Source organism: Notamacropus eugenii, chromosome 4 (assembly GCF_028372415.1).
Source record: "Notamacropus eugenii isolate mMacEug1 chromosome 4, mMacEug1.pri_v2, whole genome shotgun sequence".
NCBI lineage: Eukaryota > Metazoa > Chordata > Mammalia > Diprotodontia > Macropodidae > Notamacropus > Notamacropus eugenii.
In genome coordinates, this window is record NC_092875.1 from 449,185,994 (window position 1) to 449,201,933 (window position 15,940).

The window sequence follows — 15,940 nt, forward strand, 5'->3', positions numbered from 1 at the left end:
TTTCAGGATCTAGGTGGCAGATGAGTTGTGGTGGTGGTGGTGGTGTTCATCCTTCATTGTCAAAGAAGACCATGCCATCAGAGAAATGATGACATGACTTGCACTTGACTTTGTTTTGGGTGAAGGAGGACTGTGCAGGTCACTAGCCTCACATCTCATCTGGAACCATCTGAATCCAATGACCTGATATTCATCAGGATGACTGGAGATGACCCAGGACACACTGGGAGATATTCATTAAGGGTGAGGTAACACCCATTGAGTATTTGAGGCATGGACTGGGAGAAACCGTGAGGCCAGGGCTCTAGAAAGCTCCTGCAGCATCTTCCTCGGTTGGGCCTGGTCACTTACCTCGACATATGTAAAACTGAACCAAAGCAAACTAAAAATGAAATGTAACAATGTAACAATGTATCAAATGTAACAATGTATCACTCCAAATGAGTGGTGGAGTCTAGAGATGGTGTGATATAATGGTTTAAGTAATGGACTTGAAGTCATGACCTGGGTTTAAATTGTGCCTTCAGATACTTATTAGTTCTGGGAATTTGGGCCTGTCACAATCTCTTTGGACAGTGTAAAATGAGGGTGTTGGACATAATGACCCCTAAGATCTTTTAGTTCTAAATCTATAATCCCATGACCATAAATAGGAGGAAAGAAAGATTATTGTGGATAAGATGTGGTCACAAAAGGCTTCGTGGGCAGAATGGAATGAATGTTGTCAGCAGGGCCAAAGGAGATGCCTTGGGCATTCTGAGTAGGCCTGGTATAAGTGGGGAGCTGGTATAGTGAAATGATCACACCTGCATATGTATACAACTATGTGCGTGCATGTAGACAGACATGGATAGGGCATTTATTAAGTGTGCCAGGAACTATGCTAAACACCAGGTGTACAAATAAAAACAAGCATGAAAGTCCCATCCCTGGTGAAGCTTAAATTCTAATGGAGAAAGGTAAGAAATAAGGCATCCCTGGAAAGCAGAGGTGGAGAGAAAGGTTGTACCATCAAAAGAGAGGAGGAGAGAAAGGAGGATGGTGCCCTCAAAAAGGGCATTTGTAGAAACTAGAAACCATGGGAAGTAGTGGTATGGGAGGCCTGGAGCCCAGCAAAGTAAGGCAAACAGCTCAAGCAGGAGTGGGGAACCTGTGGCCTTCCAGGTCCTCAAGTGTGGCCCTCAGTGAAAGGGCCATAGTTGAGGACCTAGAGGACCATATGTGGTCTTGAGACTATGTCAAAGGTTCCTTTTGAGGACCTAGAGGGCCATATGTGACCTTGAGGCCACAGGTTCCCCACCCCACCTATCAGAACCCAGGGAGCTGGGCTAGATTCCAGATTTCTGACATCATAGAGATGGTCTAAGAGGACCATCCTGAAGATATTGCAGAAAGGAGGGAGACAAGGTTTTTCAACCTTACCTGGAAGGTTAGGGCTGAACTGTGAATACCAGGTTAAGGAGTATGGATTTTAGATTACAGGAAACAGGGAAACACAGATATTTATTTGAGCAGAGGAAAGAAATGAGGAAAAAAGCTTCTTAGGACAATTAATCTGACATTGGTACTCAGGATGAATCAAAACAGGAAGAATGGTTGGGAGGCTACTAGGACAGTCTGGTCAGAATAAAAAACTGTAAGTTCTTTTAGATTTTCGAAACACTTTCCCTATAACAGCCTTGTGAGAGTGACAGGTAGAGGTTAACTCCATTTTACACATGAGTTAACTGAAATGCATGGCAGTGAGGTGAGTGAACACAACACATTGTTCCCATGCTAGTATGTGCAGAATTGGGATTTGAACCTCTGACTCCTGGCTCTAAGTTTAGGTGACTTTCCATTACAAAATACCTGAGCTGGTGAGAGAGAAAGAAGTGAAAGGTGGTTCTGCACCATCAGTCCTGAGTGGTGGGCTCCCACTGAGAGAGATAATAACGAATTTTGGTGGAAAGATGGTAAATTAAGTTTGGAGACATTTTATTGAGTTGGAGGTGACAGCAGTCCCCCAAAGTCCAGCATTTGGAGATATACCCCAATAGAAACGATACCAAAAGAGGAAACTCAGATCTGCACAGATTCTTCCCCCAAAGAGGAACTGGGTGCAGCAGTACAAACAATGGGAACCTTGGAAGGAAGTGCCCACAGGGGAGGGAGACAGTGCTTGGAGCAGAGGGGCCTCGGGGTCTCCTCATCTCATGTGCCCGGTGAAGATGGGCCTCTGTTCCTTGCCTCTTTTCATTTGTTCTTTCCTGTTTGGAGGAGAGGAGAGATGGCCATGACCTTTTGAGTGTTGAAAGGTCAGGAGAGCAAGCCACCAGAGTCTTGCTGAGGTAACTAACTAATAACAACCCTTGGCAAGGGGTGGCTGACCACAAGAGCCCTTGGGATTTGTAGTTCTTCCCAGTTTGTGAAGTGAGGAAACTAACACTGAGATCAGACCTTGGCAACTGACTGTGGGAGTTGGGGGACTCTCAAGGAGAGGGAGGAAGGGAAAAAGTGACGGCAGAAAAAAGTTCCAGGGCAGCCACTCAGCTGTGGCAGCAGCTGGTGTCTACCACACGCATGATGCCCTTCTTTAGGCTCTGAGAGATGATTTCTAAATGGACAGGCTGGGTGTGTGTGACTGTGTTTATCATAGGCACTCATGCTCGTAGTGGGAGCTTGGAGGGGAACAAGGCAGCCCAGAAGAACAAACAGGCAGGCCCTACCCCGCCCTGCCTTCTCTTCTGCTTGATCGTGTCTTTAAAATGTGTTTGGTTAAAGAATGCATTTGCCAGATTGAGTACTTTTTCTTCTAAAGGCCTGTGGCTGAACGTCTCCTTATGTGGTGTGTGCTCCTTTGCTTGCAGCATGAGGGCACCATGGAAACCACATAGAAGGATCTTTCCTTGTGCAAGGCTGGGAGCTCAATCCCTGTCCACCGGAAAAGGAGTTTGACTCTGTCACTGGGGGCATAAACATGAGTGATTTCCTAAGCATCCTTGTGGCCCCGAGCAGTCGCAGAGATGTGGACCCCTCCAGCCATTATCAGTGCCACATCTGGAACTGAATTTGTTGGGTTAAACGCAATGTCGAAGTTGCACTTAGGTTTGAGCTTACTAGGGAACATGGTGGTTAGGGGGACAGTGTGCAGTCTCACTCAGTCTTTGCTCTACCTCCTTTCTCTGGTCACTTTTTGAGGGGGACTTTACTGATTTTTGTCACCATGTCCCAGGAAGCTCATCGTTGGAAAACCTGTCCCTCTGATTGGAGGGTGGAGCTATGAACTCCACAATCTCTTTTTAAGGAAAAAGCCCATTTCAGAAGCTGCAATACGCTGGGATGTCTCTGACTTTCCCGCCCTGCCCCGTGCCTTGGATATCCTCCTGGGTTCCCCTTCCTTTTTCTACGTTGTCTTCCCCAGTTAGATTGCAAACTCCTTGAGGGCGGGGATGTTGTGTTTTTTTTAAATGCTTGTATCCCCAGAGCTTAACACAGTGCCTGGTACTTAATAAATGTTAATTAACTATTGATTATCCTTGAAATAAATATTCCTTTTAATAACTAGTTGGTGCTATTTAGTTAAATAGAACTGGGGAAACTCACTGGCAGTCAGTAATTGGGGGAACACATCCTAACGGGGGGGAGCTCAAACTAGCAGGAGTAGAGCAGTAGTTAATTTTTAAAGAGTAGTCTGGGGATTCCTAAGACCCCTTCAAGGTGTCCATGAGGTTTAAAACTATTTTCACAATAGTACCAAGACCTTTGCATTTCTAATATGGTAAATGTCAATAGATATAACCTACATTTTTAAAATTCCTTGGTCCTTATTCATTTTTAAAAGCACAGTAAAAGGGATGTTGAGGCCAAGAAGTTTAACGACCACTGACTTAGAGAAAGATTTCCCCATTCACCTGAGGAAAGTAACTACACAGGAAAAAGCCAGACCATGAGCAAGGCCTGACTGCCTTTTAAATGCTCCCCAGGTCTTACTCCGTGGCCAATAGAGGGTTCTTTCTACCATGTGGTTAGTGGAGCAGAGCCAATAATAGAATGCATATTCATGCTCCAGAATCCGTGAGAGAATAACATCTGCCAAGTACCTGGTACATGCTCCAGATCAGGGAGCAGGGCCCTTCTGTTATGTCATCCTGCCTTGTCCACACAGGGATTGTGGGCTAGGCCTGCCTCCCAAGCCGACCTCCACCCCCATCACAGATGCACACATACACACCCCCACTCACACAAACACACACTCTCACACACTCTCACACACACACAGAGTAGAGTTGGTAAGCTACAGGCTAGTGAGGCTGACTTCAATTTTGACAAAAATCTAAAATGCATTACCATTATTACAGAACTAATTAAGGAATGCCTAGAAAAGAAGTCTCCCCAAACTAGCATGGCTTCATCTGGAAGCAGGTTACACCAACATTACCTCATTTGCTTTTTTCAGACAGGATGAATAAATTAGTAGGTTGGAGAAAGGTATAAATGTAGTTTACCTTTATTTTCTCTAAAATAGAAGTCATTTAAGGTCAATGGATGGAGAAAAAAAAACTCATCAAAGAAGATTCCCTCCAGCCTTCAGACTTCACCCCATTACCACCCTCTCTGTCTCCCATTGAAGGCTAGAACCATAGACTCCCAAACCTTTATCTCAGGAGGAACTCCTCCTCCCACCCTCCTCTTCCTGCTCTAAACATCTCATTTCACACCTGGCAGCATTGCTCTGGGAGATCACTGACCTCCACTTTCATCTGACTTTCAAAAATTATTTTAAAATGAATGAACTCCATGTGTTGTAACATCGTAATAGTTAACACTTCTGTGGTTTTGTTTTTCAGATTTACTAAGTGCTTTACATAGATGACCTTGATTTGATTCTCAAGACAAACTGTGAGGTAGGTGTGACTGTTGTCCCCATTTTACATTGGATGAAACTGAGACTTGAAGAGACTAAGTGAAAAATATGCCCAGTGTCCAAACAGAATTTGAACCTTGGCCCTCCTGATTCTGATTTCTGTTTCCTCTGTACCAAATAGCCTCTCCTCTACTGAGATTTGACAAGCTTTTAAGACTCTCTCAAGCTGTTCTTGTGGAAAAGACAGGAAGATGTGGTCCCTGGAGAGTAGTCACTGGTAGATTGATGTCACTTTGCAAGGATCCTTATTTTCAGTGGCATACCCCAGGATCCTGTTTGACATTTAGCAATGATTTGGATTATCAGATGGCCTAAATTTGGGTGGAATAGCTAACACACTGGATAACAAGAGAGAGAATGCAAAAAGATCTTGACAAACTAGACAATAGATCAGCCAACTGCAGCCTGCAGGCCAAATACTGCCCACTGCCTGGTTCTGTACCCTCCAGATAGGAATAGTTATTACATGTGATAGGCTACATCAGGAACCAGCAAAAGTACACAGGAGGACCCAGTTGGACAGGTTCCTATGAGCTAGGGATGGTTATTTATTTTTAAATACAATAAAATGCTATTTAAAAAAGTAAAAGCCATTCTCAGCCCACTGGCTAAAGGTCCATTAAAAAAAAAAAACAGTCTGTTGGGGCTCTTGGGTCATTGCTTTTCTGACCCTTGGGGTCAATTACTGGGCCAGTTCTAATAAAATGAAACAGGGTATAAATACAGATGAAGCCTTACACTTGATTTTTTTTAAAAATCAGCTTCACCAGTTTCCTTATCTTGTAGGGGTTGGATGAGTGAGCATTGCATTTGAAAAAGATCTGGGGGTTTTAGTGGACTTAAAGCTTAATCTCCTTAAAAGGTGTGATTGAAAGCTATTATGCAATACAGCATTTCTATGTGAATATCAGCTCCCAGGAAGCAATAATAGAAATGGAAATCACATTTCAAATAGCTACAAAACGCATAAAGTGTCTGGGGTTTCACCTACCAAAATACGCAAAAGGCTTGTAATAGATGCAGTTACAAAGTGCTCCTAATGAAATAATGAACAGCTTAATTAGCTGGAAAAGTATTCGGTGCTCAGATTGGCTGTACCAAAATAATAAAAATGACAACACTGCCAAAGTTAATTTACACCTTTAATGCTATACCGATCAAATTTCCAAGGGGACAGTTTGTAGAGCTTGACAAAATAATAACAAAATTCATTTAGAAAGTGATTGTAATCTTAGGCTTTGTGAGAAGGGCAGGGTGTGTATCTGCATTAGAGATGTGATGGTCCCACTGTCTTCTAATTTCTGAACACCATGTTTTAGAAATGACAGTAAGACATATGAGTGTCCAGAGGAAGACAACTGGTGAAGATCTGGAGTCCTTGCTATTTGGGGGTTGGGTTACTTTGAGGAATAGGGGTTATTTTGCTTAGAGAACAGAAGAGTTCAGGGTGTTATATTCTAGTATCTAGCTACGTTAAAGGACTGTCTCTTGGAAAAGGGACTGGATTTGTTTTATTAGGCCACAGAGAACGGAGAGAGGTGCTTTGAGTAGAAATTGCAGAGTTGAATTTTGGCTGACCTAAGGGAAAACTTGCTAACAGATTGGAAATTTCCTTAAGGAAAAGAATTACTTCCAATTGGTGAGTGACTTAAAAATCTAGCAAAATTTCACCATGATAAAACCTAGTTACACAGCTAAAGGTAAACATTTTGCTTCACCAAATAGAATAATAGTTACTTAATCTTTCAGACACACCCTTCTGACCCCTCCCTTGAAGGACTGTGGGTGGAGAGGAGAACCCTCCTACCTGTTGGTCATTGATGACCAGAAAGAAGTAAACAAAGAGATCTTCTTCCCCATCCAACCCCTAATCCTTTTAGGAACTGGGGATTGAAGACTCTGTTTTTAGATAGGTTTTTAACCACTTCTGGAGGTGAGGAAAAAGCAATGACCTTCACTAATCTAGAGTTATTTCTCTCTCTAGGTCAGGGGTAGGAAATATGTGACTTTGGCAGCACTTGAGGACCTAGAGGGTCACATGTGGTGTCTAGGCTACATCTTCCCCACCCCTGTTTTAGGCCTTATCACCCTTTATCTGTTTTCCTGAACCTAAACTTTCCTCCTTAATCTTTTCCACATTTTCCTCAAAGAAAGGATTTAGTCCTAAAAGAAAGTCGGAAGGGATTTAACCAAAGGTTTTGTTTCCTCAGTTTGATTAAGTACTGACAAAATTTCCATCTTGAAAAGGTCTCAGACCTGAGAAATATATTTCTTAATATTTTCAGTTGAAATAAAAAAAGTTTTTAATATAGTTCCACAAAATACAGTTTAGATTATTACAAAGAGTTTGAGGTCTCTTCCCTCTCTAAAATTCTGGAATTTTGTGGCATAGGTTTGAAAGATATTTGGAATTCATCCACAAAGCAGTGGATGAAGATGAGTAGAGAGAGTATTCCAGGCATGGGGCACAGCCATTGGAAATGCCTGGAGTCTGGATAGTGAGTTTCTTAAGCACAGAGGCTGGTGTCACTGAATCAAAGAATAAGTAATGGTGGGTTTAAGTGCAAAGTACAAGAAAACTGGAAGGTTAGGGGAGGTGGTGGAGGGGCTTCTGCTTGGTTCATCGTAACATGTGTTTTGGACAGATGAGGTAGATGGACAATGAACTAGGGTCAGTGCAGATCTTACCATTTCGCCCAACCTCTCCTCCTCCTGACTCCCATTCAATAAATTCCAGTGGCTCCCTCTCATCTCTAGGATCAAATATAAAATATTCTATTATTTACAACCTGTCCCTTCCTGCTTTTATTTACACCTTACTCTCCCCTGGCCTCCCCTTCCCAACCCAACCCTCTACTCTGCATTTCAGTGATGCTGGCCTCTTTTTAAAAAAATAGTATTTTATTTTTTTCCAATTACATGTAAAGGAAAATTTTAACATTCTTTAAAAAAAATTTTTTTGAGTTCCAATTTTTTTTCCTTCCTCCCTCTCTTCTCCTCTTCTTCCTTCTTCCTCCATAAGATAGTAAGCAATTTGATATAGGTTACATATGTGTGATCATGTAAAATGTATTTCCATATTAGTCATGTTGTGAAAAAAGAAACAGACCAAAAGGGAAAAACCATGAAAAAACAATAAAGAAAGTGAAAATAGTATGTTTTAATCTGCATTCAGACTCTTTCAGTTCTTTGTCTAGATGTGGATAGTATTTTCCATCATGAGTTCTTTGGAATTATCTTGGATCATTGCATTGCTGAGAATAGTTAAGTCATTCATAGTTGATCATCACACAATGTTGCTGTAACTGTGTACAATGTTCTCCTGGTTCTTCTCACTCCACTCAGCATCAGTTCATGTAAGTCTTTCCAGGTTTTTTTGAAATCTGCCTGCTCATCATTTCTTATAGCACAATATATTCTTGTATCACATTCATGTATCACAACTTGTTCACCCATTTCTCAATTGATGGGCATCCTCTCAATTTCCAACTTTTGCCACCACATAAAGAGCTGCTATAAATATTTTTGTATAAATAGATCCTTTTCTCATGTTTATAATCTCTTTGGGATATAGACCTACTAGTGGTATTGCTGTGTCAAAGGGTATGCATAATTTGATGCCCTTTGGGTATAGTTCCAAATTGCTCTCCAGAATGACTGGATCAGTTCCCAGCTCCACTAACAATGTATTGACACTACCTCCTTGATGTTCCTTGCACAAGACACTCCATCTCCTGACTCTGGACATTTTCAGTAGCTGTTTCCCATGACTAGAATAACCTCCTCCCTCACCTTCACTTTCCTTTGTCTTTCTACAAGTCCTAGCTAAAATCCCATCTTCTAAGAAAACCCTTTCCTTATTCCCCCTTAATGCCTTCCTTCTGTCGATTATCTCAAATTTATCCTTTATATCTTCTTTGAACATAGTTGTTTCTGCATTGTTTCTTCCATTATAGATTGTGAACTCCTTTAGAGCCGGGACTGTCTTTTGCCTCTCTTTGTATCCCAAGTGCTTAACACAGTGACTGGCACAAACTTATTGACTGACTTAAACTTATTAACTGACTTCTAATCAATTCGATTAATAAGCATTTATTAAGTAGCTCTTGAGGTTCTCATTATCTTCCTGTTTGGTCCGTGTACCTTACTACTTCAACAGACTGACATTCTCAACAATATGTCCATTCCCTCCTTTGATGCAAATTGCAACCCATCCATGCCTTCTCAGTCAAAATAATGTTTATCCATAGATTTATAGAATCATATATTTAGAGCTGAAAGTTCCATGTTTTCCAATAGCTCCTCCACAGAAGAGACACGCGGTGTTCTATAGAGGCCTTCTTGTTCATGTTATATTTCATGAGTACCAATGGAATGTTTATCACTCACTTATACCACCTGATCAACCCACTTCCTTTTTTGAATAGACATTTCTTCACTGACATCCTTTATGCAACTTCTTGAGTAAAGGTCATTGAAAATAGGTTACAACATGCTTGCTCTCACCTGGTCTCTCCATTGCCCCCTGAGTCAACTATAACTTGCATTCTCTAGAAATTATGATGTTGGGGCAGTGGGGTAGTACAGTGAATACAGCCCTGACCCTGAAGTCAGGAGGACCTAAGTTCAAATCCGCCTTCAGACAAGATCACTAGACAAGTTACCAAAAAAAAAAAAAAAAAAGGGTGTCCTAAGATTGTCAGTTCTAAAACATCGCTGGGAGAACATTTATGTTAAAAATATGCCCTGGAGAACAACTTGACATTTTTTTTTTTAAGCACTACATGACTTCCTAAAAAGATTCAGTCTATTCATTTTCTGACTTCTAATCAATTCTGGGATGAACTCATTGTCCATCTTCAGTGCCTGTCCCAGAATGACATAGAAAATTCAAATATTATTTTCTCCCCATTATACAGATGAAGAACTTGAAGTTTCAAATGGTAAATTGACTTGTCTAAGATCATCTTGAGAGTAGGAAGAGCCAGGATTTTTTAAATCCAGGATTCCTGTCTCCAATATAGTATGTATGTAAATATTATTTATGTGTGTTTACCTATATGCATGTATATAATTACATCAGATATAGGTGTATGTACATGTATGTATGTAATACTGACTCCTAAACAATTGTATCACCATGATGAATCTTCCCTGCAGCATTTGAACCTATGTCTTCTGTTGTTATTGGTCAGTCATTTCGGTAGTGCCTCCATTTGAGGTTTTCTTGGCAGAGATATTAGAGTGGCTTGTCATTTCTTTCTCCAGTTCATTTTACAGAGGAGGCATTAGGTGACTTGACCAGGATCACACAGCTAGCCAATATCTGAACCTGGATTTGAACTCAGGTTTTCCTGACTCCAGGCCCAACACTCTATATCTGCCCACAGGTCTTCTGATTCCAAGTCAGATGCTCCTTTCACTACAGTGAAATGATTCTCAAAATGTCATGTGAGGAGTACTTTGCACAGTCTGTGTGTAATATCAAAAAGAAGTCTATGAGAGGTGAACACCAGCATGAGTGAGGACAGAATCAGTATATGAAGTTGGTGAAGTGGAAAGATTCTCTCCATTAATAACTTGCTGCAGAGACAAGTTAGTAAATAAGTATGTTGTAGAAGTGAAGCAAAAAGTTGGAAAAGCTCAAATATAGTCAAAGGACAGAAAGGAAGACAAGAGGATCCAAAATATTGATGAGAGTGTAATTGAATGTGTTAAGTGGAGAGTTGGGTAGGCAGAAAGCATGGAAAGGAGGTTTGCCCAGTGCCAGCATGCTATGATGGATGAAACACTGGTCTTGAGATCAGAAGGTGTGGGTTCACTTCCATTATTAGGTTTGTGGGTTTGGGTAAACCCATCTCTGAGCCTTAGGTTACTAACCTATAAAATGGGGATAATTTTATATTACCTATCTCACATTGGGAGGAGGAGCAAATGAAGTGAGGTATATTACATGTTTTATAATTATAAATGTATCTATTGTTGTTATCATGAAATATTATTATGATCATTATTATGCCCTAAAACAACAGCTGGGAAGAGGGTTCAGTTGTGGGAAAAGAATAAGAATACACGAGACATATTTGACATCAGTGTTTAATGTTGTTAAGGTTCACAGGGCAGACCTGGACTGTAATCACAAGATCTAGGGGGTGAGTAGGGGACATCAAGTATATGAAGACATCATCAGGAAGGAATAAGATAGAGTTATCACTATGAATATGGGAAGATGCAGTAGGAAAGAGGGAGTTTGGGGTGTTCAGGAGGACTAGCACCTCTGCTATGAGGGCTAGCCAAACCCTTTTCAGGGTTGCTCACCCACCTGTGGTATCCACCTGGCACCCAACTCTCACCTATGGTGCCACAAAATAGTAGCATGTGCGGTAGACACACCCCAGTAGACCATCTCAACAGATAGGCTAAACCAGGTTGAGGGCAACCCACAGGCCTCAGACCCTTCAATAAATTAGAAGGATGTTTACCCCAAGCACGGGAAGACTTCCCCCAGACATGGCCATGAAGGGGGCTGAAGCTGGCACTGTGGAGTGCTTAGAGTTTGGTCATCCCCTGCAGCCCAGGCTATTGACAGTCTTCTTGACTTTTGTCCTGCCATTGGACTTTGATGACTCAAAAGAGAGAGAGAGGTTAATGACTTTATGTGACTCTGCCTCACTTAAATACAATTCACACGCAAATCAGGACATCGCTGGACTTTGGTCCTTTTCAAAAATAAAGGACAAGCAAGAACGATAACAAGTGAGAAAGATGGTGAACGACAATGTGAGTCATTACAAAGGGTCATTATAGCAGCAGGGTTTTAGCATTTCAGAGTTGGAATGGACATCTGTGGTCATCAAGTTTGGCCTGAGTCCCTTCTACAACATTCCTCACAAATGATTATCCAGCCTTTGCTTGGAAACCTCCACCACCTTCCGAGGGAACAGTCCATTTCTGAACAGCTTTAATAGCGAGGGAGCTTTTTCTTACATTAGACCTAAATTTTCCTTTCTGAAACTTCTACCTGGTTCTGCCCTCTGGGGCTAAAGAAAACAAGCCTAATCTTTCTTCTACCTGATAGTTATCAGGTTCTTCTTGGAGTCTTTTCTTCTCCAGGCTAAACAGGTCAAGTTCTTTAAATGGATGGTGTGACCATTGGGGTGTCCTTCAGACTAGAGTTGAACATAATTCTCCAGATATGAATTAGATTAAATGCAATTAAATATATGTATGTATGTATGTATATACACACACATATGTGGGGGTGTATCTCCTTCCTCTAAAAAATATATGTATGTAAATATGTGTGTATGTATATATATGTACACATATATATGCATTAATATATATTAATTAATTATTAAAAATATAATTAATTAATAAAATATTAATATGTATATATACATATATGTATACACTCATACATGCAGAATACATACATATATACAGAGAGAGAGAAGGAGAGCATCTACTGAATTGGTCATCTCATATTATAATGCTCATAATAACTATTTTAGGGGCAGCTGGGTAGTGCAGTGGATAGAATACTGGCCCTGGAATCAGGAAAACCTGGGTTCAGATCTGACCTTACACACTTACTGTGTAACCCTGGGTAAGTCACTTAACCCTGTTTGCCTCAGTTTCCTCATCTGTTGGATGAGCTAGAGAGGAAAATGGGAAACCATTCCAGTATCTTTGCCAAGAAAACCCCAAATGGGATCCCAAAGAGTTGGACATGACCGAAATTACAGAACAACAACAACATTAAGTATTTGCCAAAGTCCTCCTGCCTATGAAAATTGCAATTTGTGTGCCAATATCTGCTGCAGAGGATAAAGTGAGAGAGAAAGCCTATGAAAACCTTGATTGATATGAAAACCTCTAAATTAAAAATAGACATTGATATTTGCTACTTCAGTGTAAAGATGGAGATAGATGAGATGTACAAAAATTAGGATGGAAAAATATGGTACAGTACTGGGGAATGAGAAAGGTCAAAATCTTGTGGATCGCACAAAAACATTATAATAATGCATGATGAATACCTCTTCTTCAAGAAAAGAGTGAAGTGATAGACATGGCAAGCACTAAATAATATCACCAAAAAATGAAAGAGCGTGCTCTTTTCAGAAAACAATTTATTCCTGACGTAAGAGGCATTCCTGATTTAGCTCTCTGCGTACAGTCAAGTAACTGACATGTTAGAGCAAAGATTAAATTCATATGAAGCTTGAAAAAAGAACAGAAATGAGGAAAATATGGTGTGCAATGAAAATAGCTCTAACCTGGCCTATTTAAAAAGTTACTAATGCTGAAAAATGGGAAATAGATGAAAGAAAGTCTAGTGGAACAATTGCAGCACTTTCATGCAGAAGTTTAGTGGATGCAAATCAATTACCAGAACAAGGAGAACAAAGAGCCTAAAAACTGTCTTAGGCAATAAATACTTTATTTACTTGCCACATGGAAAGAAAATAGAGCCAAGGGCAACGCCAGTTAAGAATATAAACTCATTTGTAAGATGGAGGTGAGTGGAAGGTCAGAAGCAGCCTTGTGTATTATCTTATCTTGAAGCAACAAACAAACAAAACAAGAATGGAGGAAAAACAAGATTAAAGGAGAGACACAACTAAGCAAAGACATCCTGAGATTACTTAAGAATGAAATTTCAAGGACAACTAGTAGATGAAAGATAAAAGAAAAAGTGCAAAAAAATAATTGTGCATAGCAAATTCCTCACAATCAACGACATTTTTAACTAATGTCATAGTCCCAGGTTGGCTTACAGAGGAAGTGAAAATGATGTTCCAGAGAACAAAGCATGAAAAAGCTGATAGATCGAACCAAGTTTACAACAGGCTATGATGACACAATTTTGAGGGCACTAAAGGATCAATTTTCATGGTATCTGAAGGAGGAGAGGATATCACCTTTGTGAGGAAAATCTTGAATTTACTGTTGCTCAAAACAAGGTGAATAAGAGAACATCAATTTATCTTTCTCTTCTCTACAAAATTTTATGAGAATAATGTATACATGCACTGTGGGTATCCTTGATGAAAGTATTGGAAGAGGACATGCAGGCTTTTGCAAGTAATATTCCATAGCAGATAACATCTTTATCATCATGCAACTAACTGAAAAGCTATAGAATACAAAATCCCATTGTGTTTATTAATTTTTGCGTTTACTTATTATAAATGTAGCTACATGTGGTAGGTAGGCTTAGGGGAAAGCTGCCCTTGGGATCTACTTGACCCCAGCTTCTTGACTACATTTCTTCGTTGTCTCTGACCATAACAAGTCCCAGCCATGTGGAGTCTGGCCATCTTACATTTGTTGATTTCCTAAAAGCATGAGAGTCACCATACCCTGATGACTTACTGACCTGATGTATTTCCAAATGGAGACAAGGAGATCACATCTAGAGAAACTGTCACGGAATCTTTGTTGCAAGTTTTTGCTGTGTTAGAGCAAAGTAAACTGTCTTTATCACCATTTACAACGCAACGCTGTATTCTGAAACCTCTCTCTCAGATTTAAGAATTGATCCCAATACAGGGTACCCTTCTAAAGCATTTGATTTGGCAGCTTTAAATTCCATCTTAAAGGCTGCCCTCCAATGAAGAATCTTCCATGCATATGTCCAAATACAAGATTTTTTTAAAAATGTAATCAATGAGATAGGATGGAGGAATATCCTCTTAGAGATATTCATCATTGTCACAAAGGAGATCTAGAACAGAATACAGTTTGATCAGTGATGTCATCCACATGTTCCTGTTTCTGGATGACCCTTCATTATACTGATTGCATCAAGCCCTAGAATGCTATAGAGCCTTCTCAATGATATCCATAATGGTTCTGAAGAGTTAGGCCTAACCCTCCACACAGAAACAACAAAGAGGATAAAGAATTCCTATTTTCCAGACTATGATATATAATTGAAATGGAAAATCTGAGCTCATTCATTTGCATATGTATCTTGGACAGACCCCACAAACAGACAATGATTTGGGCTCAGAACTAAACAGGCGTAGGAGAGTGAGCTGAATAGCCTTTGGGAATTTCCAAAATTATTTTGATCACTTGAAACTTCTCCCTAAGGGAAAGGATCATCTTTTCTGGAGTTGCTGTGTGGCTGAAAGTCATAGAACACTATAGTCTTCCAAGAATTAAAAGTTAAGATCATCCAAAGGAGGGGTATATAATGGAGAGAAAATTTGGTGTCCCTGATGGTGAGGAGTTTGCTCTTAAAAAACCTTTTGTAATTTTTTCTTTCATTTATCTACTGTTCTTGCAATTTCATCCTTAATCTCCTTAGGGGAGAGACATGTGATGGGGATGAGCAGGATGAAACTGCAAAGAATTATCATAATGTCGTCCAATAAATATATGCGCCAAAACCAATATGGCTTGCTCACATGTTTGGAGTGACATATAAAGGACGGAATTTCCAGCCAAGATATTTTCCTGAATGCAATCTCTCTGTTTCTCCATACTTATTACAGTGAAACTCTAAATTTTGTTCCAGACCAAATAATGATTGAGAAATAAAATGAGGAACTATTTTGAATAACTTCTTCCATTTCAGAGTTGCAAAAAAGTTAGCCAGTAGCCCACAGGCCATATAGGAAGTGGGGCCACCAGCAGAGCCAATTAAACACAGTCTCCAAGCATGTCCAGAGAGGGATAGAGAGCCTGCAAGACTCTGCCAGGAGAGGAGACAAGATTTCTCTTCCCTTCCTTCGGTTCTCCTTCTCCCCCTCCTGGAGAAAGTCGAGGGTGTCCTCTCCACTACCTAACATTGAGTTTGTAGTGACAAGCAATGGAGAAGAAGGAGGGGAGTTTTAGCAGTCACTTTGTTGTCCAGTCTTCAGAACAGAATCACAAGCACTGTATTCTAGTTGTACAGCTCTACTTCTATATAATTTAAGTCTTACTTTGATATCTCAGAATTAGGTGGAAGTCATTTTGGCTTCTCAAAGGCTGCATCCATCGAACACAACTCTGGAACGTTCAACCAGCCTAGAAACT

At 40.3% G+C, this 15,940-nt stretch overlaps 1 protein-coding gene across 1 annotated transcript in view; it reads left to right on the forward strand.

Moving 5' to 3' along the window:
* LOC140501957 (uncharacterized) overlaps window positions 1-15,940 on the forward strand; it is a 102,320-nt gene that overhangs the window by 68,049 nt on the left and 18,331 nt on the right. Inside the window, exon 4 of the mRNA XM_072606173.1 lies at window positions 4,830-4,886. The gene's annotated coding sequence lies outside the window, so the exon portion shown is untranslated. The remainder of the gene's footprint in view (window positions 1-4,829; window positions 4,887-15,940) is intronic.